Here is a 15,362-nt window from a genome sequence, read left to right as displayed (position 1 = left end):
AAGCAGTTCATAAATAGCTGAGACCCGTTTCTTTTACATAGATTGCGAATATTTTTTTTTCTTGAAGGAACTACTGGCATTTGTATAGGATTTTTCTAGAATAGCACCACCATTCACCAAATTAGTATGTAAAGACACTAAATTTTAGTGGATCGAGGAATGTAAGCCGAGTTTCCGGAAGCCCAAGATATGCTTGACAACTGCACCAATATTAGCCTTATTCCATTAGGCTCTTGTTCATGATGTTAAGTAATGTCTCGAGGGTAGGATTAGGATATTTCTCATGCAGAATGATCATGTGATAGCTTATGCTTCAAGGAAATTGAAGAAGCTCAAGATAGACTATGCTACTTATGATTTGGAGATGGACACAGTATATTTTCTCTTAGAATTTTGAGACACTACTTATACGAAGAAACCTATGAGATTTATATATAGCACAAGAGCCAAAAGTACTTTTAAAAAACAGCAAAGATATAAGTATTTAGTAATGCCGATGGAGGGAACTATTGAAGATATAATTGTACTATTTTTATTGTTCGAAAAGGCCAAATAATATGGCTTATACATTAAGAGAAAAATGGGTCATTTGGCTCCTGTAAGGAGACTTCTGGACAAAGATATGCCTAGACTACAAGGTATATGTATTAGATTTAATATGAAAAATCAAAAAAAATTAGTGCCTATTGGTCAAGCCAAATATAAAGTGCATAAAGGCTAGTCAATACGAGGATAAGTGATTGTGCAATTACTAAGATGATGTCTTAGCTGGTAAAATCAAGAATATGACTATGACAGTGAGGGCATGTTTTTCCGACTAGGTAATAGATTATGTGTTTGAGATGCATTATATATTCTTGATGAAGCCCGAGACTTTAGATACACGTATATGAACCATGACCTGATTATATTTGAAAAAACAATTATTAACTTTATTTCTAGTTATTCAAATTATCAACAGGACAAGGTTAAACGTCGATGGCCCTTGGGCCTACTACAACAATCGGAGTCCTAGAGTAGAAATGGAAAGAGTTACCATGTACTTTGGGAATGGGCTACCCTGAATGCTTATAAGTTGTGGCAGTATGTGGGTAATTATAGATCGGCTTACAATGGCCATACTCCTTGTCGATTAAAACTATATACAGTGGAGCGAGATATGCATAAATATCCAAGAAAGAAATATCTGACTTCACGACATTCCCGTGTCTAGCTACTGGGGAGGATCATGACTCACCTTACATTTTTGGAAATATTTTCAAGAATTATTGGGTACACGAGTTGATCTTAGTATTACATTGATTTGGTAGACAAACGGGCAGTCGCGTACTATACAAATTTTGGAGGACATGTCGAGAGGTTGAATATTTGCTCTTGGAGGTAGTTGGGATGATTCCCAACCTTTAGCTGAACTTACCTATAATGGTATCTTTCAGCTAGAGCATGGCATCATATAAAACGTTGTGACGAAGTCACTCCTTTATTAGATGATTAAAAACAATGAGGATAAGGTATTGGATTCAAACTTAGTAGACTTATATCATTTACATCACAAAGTAGATAAAACTCTTGTGCAAATAAGAAAAAAAATAGACTTAGAATTTACAATTAGAGACCGAGTGGTCATACGAGTCTCCCTTGTGAAAGACGTGATGCAATTTAGAAAAAGAGGGAAGATAAATTCAAGGTTTATAAGATAATAATAGATGATTGAAAGGGGTGGAATTCTATCTAGGGTTCCATATTTCGATTAAAAAAATATATATATTGGACTCCTCTCATGTGCTTGAAGCACCAATTACACAACTTGATGAAAAATTAACTAATGATGAAGAGCCAATAGCTATTGTTGATAGACAAGTAAGAAAGCTACGATCAAAAGAAATTGTGTTCGTGAAAGCATTATGGAGAAACCATACAATTGAAAAAGCTACTTGGAAAGTAGATGAATTATTTCAGTTTACATACCTTAGCTAAATTCGGGGACTGAATCTCATAAGGTGGAGAGAATGTAATACTCCACATCAAATAAGGGCATATAAGTAACTAGCATTAACAAAAATACAAAGTGGGCATTAGCCCACAAAAACGGGAATAGCATCAGACAAGGGAAAATAAACAAAATAAAAGGGGATTAGGGTCCTTAATCTTTTAGGAGTGAAATTAGTGAATCAAAAATTGGGAAAAACTTCAACAGAGCTTTAGAGCTCCTACAAAACAGACAAAGCAACCAAGAGTTTTGTGAAATATGATTTTTCTTTTATCAAACAAGCAATCTAAGCATACTCAGACAAGTGAAACAGAGAAGTAAGAAGCTCTTATGATTTCAGATCTCTTTCGGCTAAGGAAGTAAGTTCTCGATAATGTTCTTGCTCTTGTTTTCTGATCTATGAACATTAAATTGGGTACTGAAAGATTAAATAATTAAGAGAATTATTTTGAAAACTTAATGTCTTTTTTCTAGTTTTGGCTCATTGCTTAGAGTAGAAAAGAATCATATGTAAAGGGAAAAAAACACAGTTTAGTGGTATTGTTTTTACTTAAATGGGTATATGTATTAATCTTTATCAGATTTGAGATAAATTACTATGTTAAGATTTAGTTCGGTATATCAGTGTAATGGAAAGAAACAAGAAACTTAAGGTATTCTTTTTATTTAGCACAATCATAAATTCCTTATGAAGATTGAAAAAGAATATATTGTATTAGTTATACCAAGTGTCACACCCCCTTTTTTACAAACCTACTTCACTAAACTCTCTTAAAATTAATAAAAAGATTTGTAAAGCTCAAAAGGGTTTTAAATTATGAAAGTGACAAAATATTGTGTTCAAAAGGAAATAACTCAGAGTCGCCACCTGACATTAGTTTCGGTGTACCAGGTCACCGTTTTTAAAGATGATTTTCCTTTTAAAACACTTTGGACTCCAATTTAAGTTTGCACCAGAGATTCGGGTAAGGGGGTTCATTTGACTCGGGGAGAAGGTGTTAGGCACTCCCCAAGTCCCGTAACTAGTACGGTTGCGTATTCAATCTAGTTGGCTTTAAAATATTCGAATTGAGATGAAAATAAACACAGAAAAATAAAAGTAAACAAACAAGAGACTCAAGGTCGTCCCCACCTAAAGAAAATAAAATAAGAATAAAATACTACAAGTCATATACTATGCTCATCCGTTAAGTCTGTCACAGCCTCCGATTACATTTCTACGGGGCATACCCCGGATAACAATATATACAAAATTTATGGGGCATTCCCCTGATAAATTTAACTAAAGGGGCGACCTATTACCTCAAAAGAAACTAAAACACGAACGCCCTAAAAGTTTGTCTACCCAAATGTGGCCGGCCTAAGCATGCTAATCAAATTATTTTTTTTAAAAAAAACATGAAGCTCTAACAGTACCTTAGAATTCATTGAGCACAAACAATTCATCATCTAAAATTAATCATCCATTCATCATCTAGACCGTAATAATAAAATCAAACACTTAACCAAACCAAAGCATATTCTCGTCGCATGATCAAAAAGAACAATTTGAGTGGGGAAAAAATGGACCTCAAACCAAAATTTGACTGTGATTGTTTGAAAACTTTGAAACGTGACTGTGGAAGAAGGCCTGGACCGGAAAATCAGATGGATACCCCGATCGGCAGCAAGAACTCAAACAATTAATGCGACAACGACCTTTGACCCGAAAGAAAATTCAATGAACTTGGCAAAAAAAATTTACGTCAAATCAGATCAAATTCGGATCCGGAAAAAAATCATTCCAAATACAAGCGCTGTAGGATGGTGACAAATGATCAGATTTGAAGACGATTGTATAAAGTTGTTCTGTGGTTGTGCGGAGGAGTGCCTCCGTACGTGGTCGCCGGTTTCCAGCCACTCACCGGTGAGGCAGTAGCGGAACGTGAGGGATGAGTTGGCTGGGTTCCACCGGTGTAGTCCCTGCGAGGAGGGAGTTTGGCACCTGTTTTGAAGGTATCAAGAGGAAGGGGTGTTGAAGGTTAAGTCTGATGGCTGTAGAAGCGGCGATTTGGTGGTTGTTGCAGCTGAAGTTCGTTGATGGTGGAGAGGTGAGGAAGCGGTTTCTGTTGGTTTTAAGAGCGACGGAGGCTGGTGGATTTTGGAGTTCCGGCGGGTTTGCATCTAGTTGGTGGCGGCGGTGGTGAGGAGATGGGGGCGGTGGCGGCGGTGGTGAGGAGATGGGGGCGGCGGCGGCTCTCTCTAGGTTTTTGGGGTTCTAGGGTTTTAGGTCTTGTGTTTCTTGATCGAGAGGAAAGTTCTGATGGGTTCTCTCCCCTATAAAATCTGAAGGGGTTATGGGCTTTGGGTAAGTGAAAGTAAGGGAGGTTAGGCTTCAAATTGGGGCTTTAACATTGGGCTAAATATAAATGTCCAAATCTTATTTAAGTTCCTTTTAATATAAGATAAATATACTACATAATGAAAAAATAAATCTAATTAGTTAAACAAAATTATATATAAAATATGAAACTATTTTTTGGTATTTTCAAAGATTATATTAATATAAAATATGTTCAAAGTAACATATCTTTCTAAAAATATCTAATACGTGAATTAAATAGAGCAATATGGAACTATTTTTATGTATTTTTCAATTTTGTGATAAAAATAATGTTAATGAGTCAAATTTAGTTGAAATAACTATATTAGACCTAAACTAAGAATTTAAATGCTAAAATATATAAAATCTTGGGGAGAGTCAAAAATTACATGTCTGCAGCTGCCCTTCTTTGACTGAAAATACGAAGAATTTTCAGACAAAGAACGACTAGACAAGTTTTTTGACCCGACCTTTATTTAGGGATACCAAAAATTAAGAGGAAGGAGAATGTGACCGAGCCCTGGTATTTGAGTTGCCTGTATATACTTGGTTATAAAGAAATCAGGTCACGTGTAGTTCAGAAGTGAATGAGGTGATGGAGTATACTGAGGTGGAGAGCCGGTCGAGGTGCCATTCCGTCGAGGTTCCGGTCCGCGGTCCTATTATTACATCAAAATCAAAAACTGAAAAAGACTAACTAAGCCTGTCAACTATGAGTTACAAGATTCCTATCTATAAGTCTTCTGAAGCTTGATCTTGAGTCTTGAATGGTTCTTCATGCAGACTTTAGATTTGAATCTTGACGCTTACTAGTTGCAGGTGATAGTTCATTCTTCTTTAGCTTTTCGGATCAAACCAGACACACCATGCTTGTGACTTTACTCATGTCTTGAGCAATCCACCTCTTGTCTCAGCTTCTGCATTTTGGATTCACTTCCCTTTTCTTTTTCTGTTTCTTTTTTCCCTTCTTTTTTTTCTTTTTTATTCTGGATTGAGATTACTTATGTTGATCATCCCGGACTGTTGACTCGCATTCTTGCCGCAAGCTTCTGCTACTTCTAACTTGAATTGGATTCTGAAATGACTTTCCTTGTTCTCTAAGTGGGCGCCTGATTGCTAAAAGTTGAATTATATTCCATTGTTCTCCAGGTGGGTGCCTGATTGCTAAAACTTAAACTGTATTCCCTTGTTTTTCATGTGGGTGCCTGTAGTCAAAACAACAAAACAAACAAAATTTTTCACCCCAGTTTGCACTAGGAAGATTTGTGAGTTGTTAGCAAAACTATAAATCACCTATGCTATTGATGCAATGATGAGAGTAAAACTAAAGTCTTGACTAGGATGTACGTCTCCTGTGAATCAAACCAAGAATATTTGACTAACAAGTGTGTCTGCTAAGAACAAAACCTGAATAACCCAGACTAGAAAGTGCGTCTCCTAGATTTAAGATTAAGCTTGCGGAAAACTATAAATTAAGCTTGACTAAAGTAAAAACTGACTCTATTCTCCAGGCGGGACTCCTGATTTCAAGAAAATTAAAGATTAATAACTTAAGAAAACTAAATATTGATCCTAGGAGAAAGTTCATCAGATTAGGTTTTTCTATCTTACAAGAAAAATTCATCAGCTAAGATTTTGATCCTAGGAGAAAGTTCATCAGACTAGGTCCTTTTTTCCTATCTTAGGAGAAAGATTCATCAGACTAAGATTTTGATCCTAGGAGAAAGTTCATCAGACTAGGTCTCTTATATTAGGAGAAAGATTCATCAGACTAAGATTTTGATCCTAGGAGAAAATTCATTAGACTATATCTTTTTATCTTAGGAGAAAGATTCATCAGACTAAGATTTTGATCCTAGGAGAAAATTCATCAGACTAGGCCTCTTATCTTAGGAGAAAGATTCATCAGACTAAGATTTGATCCTAGGAGAAAATTCATCAGACTAGGTCTCTTATCTTAGGAGAAAGATTCATCAGACTAAGATTTTGATCCTAGGAGAAAATCATCAGACTAGGTCTTCTATCTTAGGAGAAAGATTCATCAGACTAAGATTTTGATCCTAGGAGAAAATTCATCAGACTAGGCCTCTTATCTTAGGAGAAAGATTCATCAGACTAAGATTTGATCCTAGGAGAAAATTCATCAGACTAGGTCTCTTATCTTAGGAGAAAGATTCATCAGACTAAGATTTTGATCCTAGAAGAAAATTCATCACACTAGGTCCCTTTTTTTGTTATCTTAGGAGAAAGATTCATCAGACTAAGATTTTTATCCCAGGAGAAGGATTCATCAGACTAGGTTTTCTATCTTAGGAGAAAAATTCATCAGACTAAGATTTCTATTGGGATAAAAATCCATCAGACTAGGACTTTTTATCCTAGGAGGAAAAAATGTGAAGAGCAATGGCAACATTTTATGCACACTAGCAAGACAGGTAAGGGAAAAGATTTGAAAAACTGCACTTTGTCGACTCTTCTCTTCTTCTTCTTTTTCCTTTTTCTTTCTTTTCTTTTCTTTCTTTTATTTTCTTTCTTGTTTTTGAACCAACTTGCTTGCACTGCTTTGTTCCTGTTTCAAACAAAGAAAACTTGTGAGTTTAAATGTGGTGGTTAGTTTGTGGCCTTGACCTTGAGAGCGGCTACTTCTACACTTGCCAAGGTAACTTTGATTTCAACTTGGACAACCTTGACTGTTATCGACTACCCATTTTCTTTCAACCCTTATCACAAAAAACACATCCGCTTAATTCGATCCCAATATCCTTTATCTATTATATTTTGCTCACGAATTGACATTTACCGAACCCTTGCATTTCACATGAATCCCAAAGCATGTTGATTCTTACCAACTTAGTGCGCATACCACCTTTCCCTGACTTATGCCACTTTGATGTGCTAACCAAATTTGTTTTGTGCGATTGGAAAGTTGGTAGCAAATTTTGAAGTCATTTCTCACTTGTTTTGACCAAAAAGACTCAAGAAGGGACTCAAACAAAACAAGAGGAACAAAATAACGGACAAGGGAAAAAGATGATACCTAACAAGAAAATTACAAAGTAGAAACTTATCAGATGTGGATACCAACTCTAATGACCATGACATGCACCTTTGGATTAAGTGGCCTAGTCTCTCGAGCAAGTCTAATATTCAACTCTTGTTGTACCTCTTCGCTGTGAAATTGGGCTTCAGTGCTTCAATTGTCCCATCTGATCCACAATCCTCAATCGACTTGTAGTGACCTGAAGGTTTTCACCATCAAACGTCTCTCATTTTGTTCTTTTCTCAACTCACTGTCGCATTATGGTGCCCATGAAGGTTTTCACCGATAAGACTCTCTCATTTTACCATTTTCACTCTTTATGCTGAAAACAAAGTATTACCCATGATGCAAGAAGATCATACTTTCACCACACACTTGATTTGACATCCTCAAAGATTGGTCGGAAGGTCTTTCTTTGGACTGTAATGTAGGATTTTGGACAAAGAAAGGGTGGCATGAAGACTCAAAATAATTTAAAATGAAAGGGTTCAAAATTACAACTTTTGGAATCAGATCTTTTGGCAAAATTAAAACTTCTGCCCCAGTTTCTGGAGTCTGGATTTATTGATGGGATTTCTAAGAAAATTTGTCCCACTCTTGACTTTGGGGGATTATGAAATATCTTATTTGGTGTGACCAAACCATAAGGCTGCCTACGTATCTGTGGTGACAAGAATCAGGTCGAACGTAGTTCAAATAAAAAGCTGTTGTTTTTTCTTTTCCTTTTCTTTTTTCTTTTTCCTTTTTTTTCTTTTCTCATTTTTCTTTTTTTTCTTCTTTTTCTCTTTTTCTTTTCCTTTTCGAGTTCCTAACTCTACTTCTAATTCCAAAAGAGGGATATGAAACAAAAAATTATGGCTCAAAAATGGGTAGCAAAGGATAAAAGTGTTTGGGGAGCAGAATAAAATGTCTTCGTCATACCAAACTTAAAAATGTAAAGTACAAACATGCAATTGAAGATAAGCAAAGAAATCCAAACAAAATTGCAATGGGCGATACTTATGTACCAATGAATGATCCTTGCCAGTTCGAAGCAGACTTGAATCAACCTTACCTTGATGCGAAGGAATGCATTTCAACATTGACTGATCTACTCAAACTGTTTGAGAGACATTTCCTTGTTGTATGCTCTTATTCACCTCTTGATTTTCCAGGCTTACTGCCTTAGTTTCACTCAATTTAAACTTCAGGTTATCTCAGAATGCATGAATCTTTACGTGTTTCCTCAAATGCCTTTTTTATCATGTTCAAAATTGTGTGATTGCTTCATGATTAGACTAGCTTTCAAGACCAGGCTGAGAATTATGCGTGCATGTTATGTCACTAGAGTCAGCATGAAAGAACTATAAAAGGAAAAGTGACCTAAACAAGAACTGACTAGAACTAACAGAAAATAAGAGATTGCATTAGACAGATGGTGAAAAGGGTTTGAACAAAACAAGCAAAATAGACATGGGTTACAACCCTAGAACAATCCTAGATAACACTAGACGGGTTACTACCATTAAACAAACTAGGAAAAATAAGAAAAAGAAGGGTTTGAGCCACAAGACAATATTCGGATTACAACCCTGAAATAACCCGGACAACATAAATGACAACAAACTAAACCACCAAAACTCCTCCCTGGCTAGCCAAGAAAGGAGTGTCTTTCCAACTATCAAGCTCGATATCTTAGCCACTAGGTTACACATCAAAATTACTAGGACCTTCACCAATTTCAATATCATTAACTTCAATCAGCAAGTTCCCAAGAAGGTTCTCATATACCATGTCACCATGCATCTTCCCCATAAAGTGTGCATAATAATGTGAAGGTAAAGGATTACGCGCGATATTCTGGGTGTCGCTGTCCTGGACCACAATTATCCCTTTTTGAATCATTCTTTCTATCTCTCTTTTCAAATCCCGACAACTTTCAACATTGTGTCCCTCGGCATTGGAATGGTATTCACACCTTTTAGAAGGATCAAAGCTTCTTGTACACAGGTCCACATGATTTGGAGGAATAGGTGCAATTAGGTCATAATGCTTTAATTTCTAAAACAAGTTTGCATAGGACTCTCCTATCGGTGTAAAATTATCTTTCAACCTTTGTTTACCTCTATACCCCTGTCTTGGATGTAGGTTATGGGGCACTTGAAAATTTTGTGAAGGCTGGTGGAGATTTTGCGGTGCTGGCGTCGCCTTCTGGGGTGTCTTGGTGGCTGGACAACATACTAGGGTGGAGAGACAGAGTATTGTGGGTTCTCAGGGGAATCATCAAAAAACAACCGAGGTTGGTCATGCCTTCGAGATGTTCTTCTAGGACCTCTTCTTGACCTTGATGTCATCATGATTTCTTCAACCTTCTCACTCGTGCCACTAAAATTACCAGATTCAATTTGGACATCCTGAGTTGCAGCGCTGAGAGCTGCTTGACTAATAATTTTGCCTTTCTTAAGGCCATTCTCTACTATTTTTCTCATTTTGATTGCTTCTCAGAATGATTTGCCAACTGCGGACATCATGTTTTGAAAGTAATCGGGGTCTTGAGCCTGAAGGAAGATAGTGATTAACTCGTGGTCATCCATGGGTGGCTTAACTCTAGCTGCTTGTTCTCTCCATTTAATGGCATATTCCCTGAAACTTTCAGTTGGTTTCTTCTTCAGATTTGAAAGGGAATTACGGTCCGGGAAGATGTCAATGTTATATTAGAATTGTTTGACAAAGTCCTGGGCCATGTCATCCCAGACATACCAGCAAGATGTGTCTCGATCCATGAACCATTCGGAGGCCACACCCGTAAGGCTTTCCCCAAAATAAGCCATCAGTAGTTCTTCATTTCCTCCCGCACCTCTTAGTTGATTGCAATACCTTTTCAGGTGGGATATGGGTTCTCCATGTCCATCATACTTTTCAAATTTGGGAGTCTTGAAACCAAGTGGCAAACAAACATCGGGGAACATACATAGATCCTTGAAGGCAATACTCTTCTGACCCGCCAGTCCTTGCATGTTTTTCAACTGTTGTTTTAAGCTTTTCAGTCTTTGAGTTATTTCTTCCGGTGCTGTCTTTTGGCCAAACTTCTCAATCTTTGCAGGAAGATCAAATAGGTAAGAGTGGTACTCAGGAGAGTGGTATTGTTCTTGCTGGGTAGCAAAGTGTGGCTCATGAGTTTTCCTCTGCACCACCACTGGTTATGGGATGGTGAAGACATGCATAACTATAGTGGTTGTCTGATTGGTTGTCAATGGCACACTTTGGAGTGCGAAACAGAAGTTCTAGCTATAGTCGTGCAATTGGAATAAAGACTGAACCTAAATGGATCGAACTGATCGAAAAATAAAATCAGAGTTGTAGCCGAGATGGGTGTAAACTCTAGGAAAGCATAATAAAGGGGTGGTCCTTGACCATTGGCCCATGCTTGATACATTTCAGACATTTGTTGTTTCATACTTTGGACCTCCTCGTTCAATTCAAATTCCGACTCCACAATCTCCCTCGAGGGGTCGACAACTCCTGTATCCAAGTCTTTGCAATCCATGGCTTCCTTGTTTTTTGACCTTGTGTTGTATGGATGAATCGTCAAAGTGCCACAAACTAACCACCCTCTGTTATGGTAACAATGAAAGTAACAAAAAAGAGCAAAACAAAGTCAATATATTAGCGTTAGGGCATTTATCATATAGAAATATCACATTGTGTGCAATGCACCTAGCAACAATTAACGGTTCTAGAATGACTTCGAGGGTCACAAGGTCATTTGACATCATCCAAATTTTGGTCATTTCAGTCTTCTCTCTTCTTTCTTTTCTAGCACTTCATGGCTTCCTCATTTTCCTTCTTCTCTTTTCTTTCTGATTATCGCACTTTTCTTGCATCTTACAGTTTCCTCTCATTTTCACATCTCACAACTTCATCTCTTTTTATTCTTTTTTTAAAAAAAATGATTCGATCGAAATCTATGTAGTTCGCCTACGTATCATGTCCCTCATGAATCAGATCAAGCGTAGTTATGGAAAAGCAATAGACAAAATAAACTAAAAATAAAAATATTTTTGGAATTTTTTATAATTTTTTTTTGGTTTTCAAATACATCATAGGAAGTACGATAACAAAAGCCTAGACAAACTCTTAAACCACCTAAAAGACTCAAAAACAGACACAAAATATTAAAAGTCTCCTCAAGTAGCTCTTGAATGCAGTGGTCCTAGGCTATTCGTCATGCTCGAGTCCTGGTACATGGATCCACACCTGAATGAGAAAAACAAGACCAAATAGATCAGTGACTATGAGACATTATGCGACACCACAACACCTCCTATTGGACACATGCAAGACATGATTGTACTACTTTTGCAAAATCAACCTATGTGGCCAAGGATGCCTATTAGTACAAACTCAACAAAGGTGACCTCAAAGACATGGAAATACCTCAATAAGGCTTATATCGATTCAACTCTCAATAATCATGGCCCAAAATCAATTTGCAGAAATGATCCATTTTGCAAAAACGACCGATATGATTGGAAGTGGCTAAAGATGCAAACTCAATAAGGACGTGCCTTAGAGTAGTATGACTCCTAGTTGTGGACTCAAGATCCTAAGACATGGGTAATTGAACCACTTTTGCGAAAATGACCCTATTTTGCAAGAATGACCGATGTGGCCAAAAGTGGCTGGACATGCAAGATTTTGTTACGACTTCGCGAAGCCAAGAACCTAAGACTCACTAGAAATATCGGACCCTATGTGGGCTGCCTACGTATCCCGCCCTGAAAGACGAGAATCAGGTATGCGTAGTTCGAAAAGATTGGATATGGGAGAAAGCTTAAAAAATGATACTAATTTGGAAAAAAATATATATTTTTGTCTTTTTTAAAAATAATGAAAATTTTAAAATCTTTTTGGATTTTCTTTTTATCTTTTTTTGAATTTTTGGAAAATGATGGGAAAGTGCAAAATCTTTTTGGATTTCTTCATTTTCATTTGTTTTTTGAAAAAATTGTGAAAGAAAAATATAACTAGGCCCTACTTGCTTCATTTTTCACCCTTCTTTCCCAAACATCGGCCCGCCAAATGACCTTTTTACCCTCAAAGATGCAACATGTATCACATAGGGATGATTGAATGTCTTTTTGGGTCATAGGCCCATTTTTGACAAAATTTGGATAGACTTCTTATAAAGGGACACGGTACCTGACACTGAGCCCTACTAGGTCCGAATAACATGATGCAAATAAGAATGACCTACAGGCTGACCTAAATTTGGGGTTCACTAGACAAGGCAATTCGGGGCGGCACGTGGTCGATGATGGCTGTTCTAGTTGTCCGCCCACTCCACGCTCCCACGCCACCCCCTAAAGACACGAGTGACTCACAAAAGTCCGTGCACGCTCAAACGTACTTTGGAAGACTTGTTGCAGAAAGAAGACACGGGGTTATGCAAATGATGACAATTTATAAAGCAGTAACACATAAAGGCAAAACTGAAAACAAATAAGCAACAAGCAAATAGCAAAACAACATAAACAAAATAAAAAGTAAACAAAACACATAAAAACATCAACTGAATATCCTAAAAACCAACAAGATCAAGTACTAGCTCGAACCTACAACTCCCCAGCAGAGTCGCCAGAGATGTCACACCCCTTTTTTTACAAACCTACTTCACTAAACCCTCTTAAAATTAATAAAAAGATTTGTAAAGCTCAAAAGGGTTTTCAATTATGAAAGTGACAAAATATTGTGTTCAAAAGGAAATAACTCAGAGTCGCCACCTAACATTAATTTCGGTGTGCCAGGTCACCATTTTTAAAGATGATTTTCCTTTTAAAACACTTTGGACTCCAATTTAAGTTTGCACCAGAGATTCGGGTAAGGTGGTTCATTTGACTAGGGGAGAAGGTGTTAGGCACTCCCTAAGTCCCGTAACTAGTACGGTTGCGTACTCAATCTAGTTGGCTTTTAAAATATTCGAATTGAGATAAAAATAAAACATAAAAATAAAAGTAAACACACAAGAGACTTGAGGTCATCCCCACCTAAAAAAATAAAATAAGAATAAAATACTACAAAATCTACGGGGCATTTCCCGGATAAATTTAACTAAAGGGGCGACCTCTCACCTCAAAAGAAACTAAAACACGAACGCCCTAAAGGTTTGTCTACCCAAATGTGGTCAGCCAAAGCATGCTCCTAGCGTATAATGTAACACAAATCAAATAAAGCAATGAAATAGGTTAAAGTCCAACTTTATTTTATCCCTAGGCCCAACAACTCCTACTGCACGACAACCTTTAAATCTATTATTGGTAACATCAAACTTTTTTTAAAAAAAAATGACACTCTAACGGTACCTTAGAATTCTTTGAGCACAAACAATTCATCATCTAAAATTAATCATTCAATCATCATCTAGACCGTAATAATAAAATCAAACACTTAATCAAACCAAAGCATATTCTCGCCGCATTATCAAACAGAAGAACAATTGGAGTGGGAAAGAAATGGACCTCAAAATAGAATTTGACAAACTTTGAAACGTGACTATGGAACAAGGCTTGGACCGGAAAATTAGATGGATACCTCGATCGACAGCAAGAACTCGAACAATTAATGCGACAACGAGGTTTGACCCGAAAGCAAATTCAATGAACTTGGCAAAAAAAATTTACTTCAACTCAGATCAAATTCGGATCCGAAAAAAAATCATTGCAAACACAAGCGTTGTAGGATGGTGACAAACAATCAGATTTGAAGACGATAGTATGAAGGTGTTCTGTGGTTGTGCGGAGGAGTGCTTCCGTGCATGGTCGTCGGTTTTCAGCCACTCGCCGGTGAGGCAATAGCGGAACATGAGGGGTGAGTTGGCTGGGTTCCGCCGGCGTGGTCCCTGCGAGGAGTGAGTTTGGCTCCTATTTTGAAGGTGTCAAAATGAAGGGGTGTTGAACGTTAAGTCTGATGGTTGTATAAGCGGGGATTTGGTGGTCGTTGCAGCTGGAGTTCGTTGATGGTGGAGAGGTGAGGAAGCGGTTTCTGCTAGTTTTAAGAGCGACGGAGGTTGGTGGTTTTTGGAGTTCCGGCGGGTTTGCATCTGGTTGGAGGCGGCAGCGGTGAGGAGATGGGGACGGTGGCGGCTCTCTCTAGGTTTTTGGGGTTCTAGGGTTTTAGGTCTTGTGTTTCTTGATCGAGAGGAAAGTTCTGATGGGTTCTCTCCCCTATAAAATCTGAAGGGGTTATGGGCTTTGGGTTAGTGAAAGGTAAGGGAGGTTAGGCTTCAAATTTGGGCTTTAACATTGGGCTAAAAATAAATGTCCAAATCTTATTTAAGTTCCTTTTAATATAAGATGAATATACTACATAATGCAAAAATTAATCTAATTAGTTAAACAAAATTATATATAAAATATGAAACTATTTTTGGTATTTTCAAAGATTATATTAAAATAAAATAGGTTCAAAGTAACATATCTTTCAAAAAATATCTAATACGTGAATTAAATAGAGAAATATGGAACTATTTTTTTGTATTTTTCATTTTTGTGATAAAAATAATGTAAATGAGTCAAACATAGTTGAAATAACTATATTAGACCTAAACTAAGTATTTAAATGCTAATAATATGTAAAATCTTGGGGAGGGTCAAAAATCACATGTCTACACCAAGAATTCTAATGTACAGGTTAGCAATACCTGTAAAATACTACATGAGAAAAAGATTCAAATAAAAAAATAATAAAAAATAGAGAATTATAGTGTCTAAACATTTAAGTACTAACAAATTGCTTAGCAGAGAATCAATGGTCATATTTAAAAGGAATGAAAAATAGGGAAATTAATTAAAGGTAACAAGGATGGACCAATTATTTTGGTACTTCACGAAGTTAATACATAGATTGATTTTGTTGCAAGTAGACAGTTGAAGAAGTGGGACGAAGTGCTCGAGCTGACGCGTTTGGTATTCCTGCACGAATATTGTGAGTAG

General features: G+C 37.0%; 1 long non-coding RNA gene across 1 annotated transcript; it reads right to left on the bottom strand.

Annotated features, from left to right (window-relative positions):
- Positions 1 to 11,415: 11,415 nt before the first annotated feature.
- Positions 11,416 to 14,615, bottom strand: LOC142182645 (uncharacterized). Its single transcript, XR_012711498.1, has 2 exons — positions 13,890 to 14,615; positions 11,416 to 11,628 (listed from the first exon to the last, which is right to left on the bottom strand). It is a non-coding gene; the product is annotated as an uncharacterized LOC142182645 (long non-coding RNA).
- Between the last annotated feature and the right edge of the window lie 747 nt (positions 14,616 to 15,362).

The sequence above is a fragment of the Nicotiana tabacum genome, chromosome 7 (assembly GCF_000715075.1).
Source record: "Nicotiana tabacum cultivar K326 chromosome 7, ASM71507v2, whole genome shotgun sequence".
NCBI classification, from domain to species: Eukaryota; Viridiplantae; Streptophyta; class Magnoliopsida; order Solanales; family Solanaceae; genus Nicotiana; species Nicotiana tabacum.
Note: the sequence above shows the minus strand (reverse complement) of the source record. Positions and strands in the feature narration are given on the sequence as shown.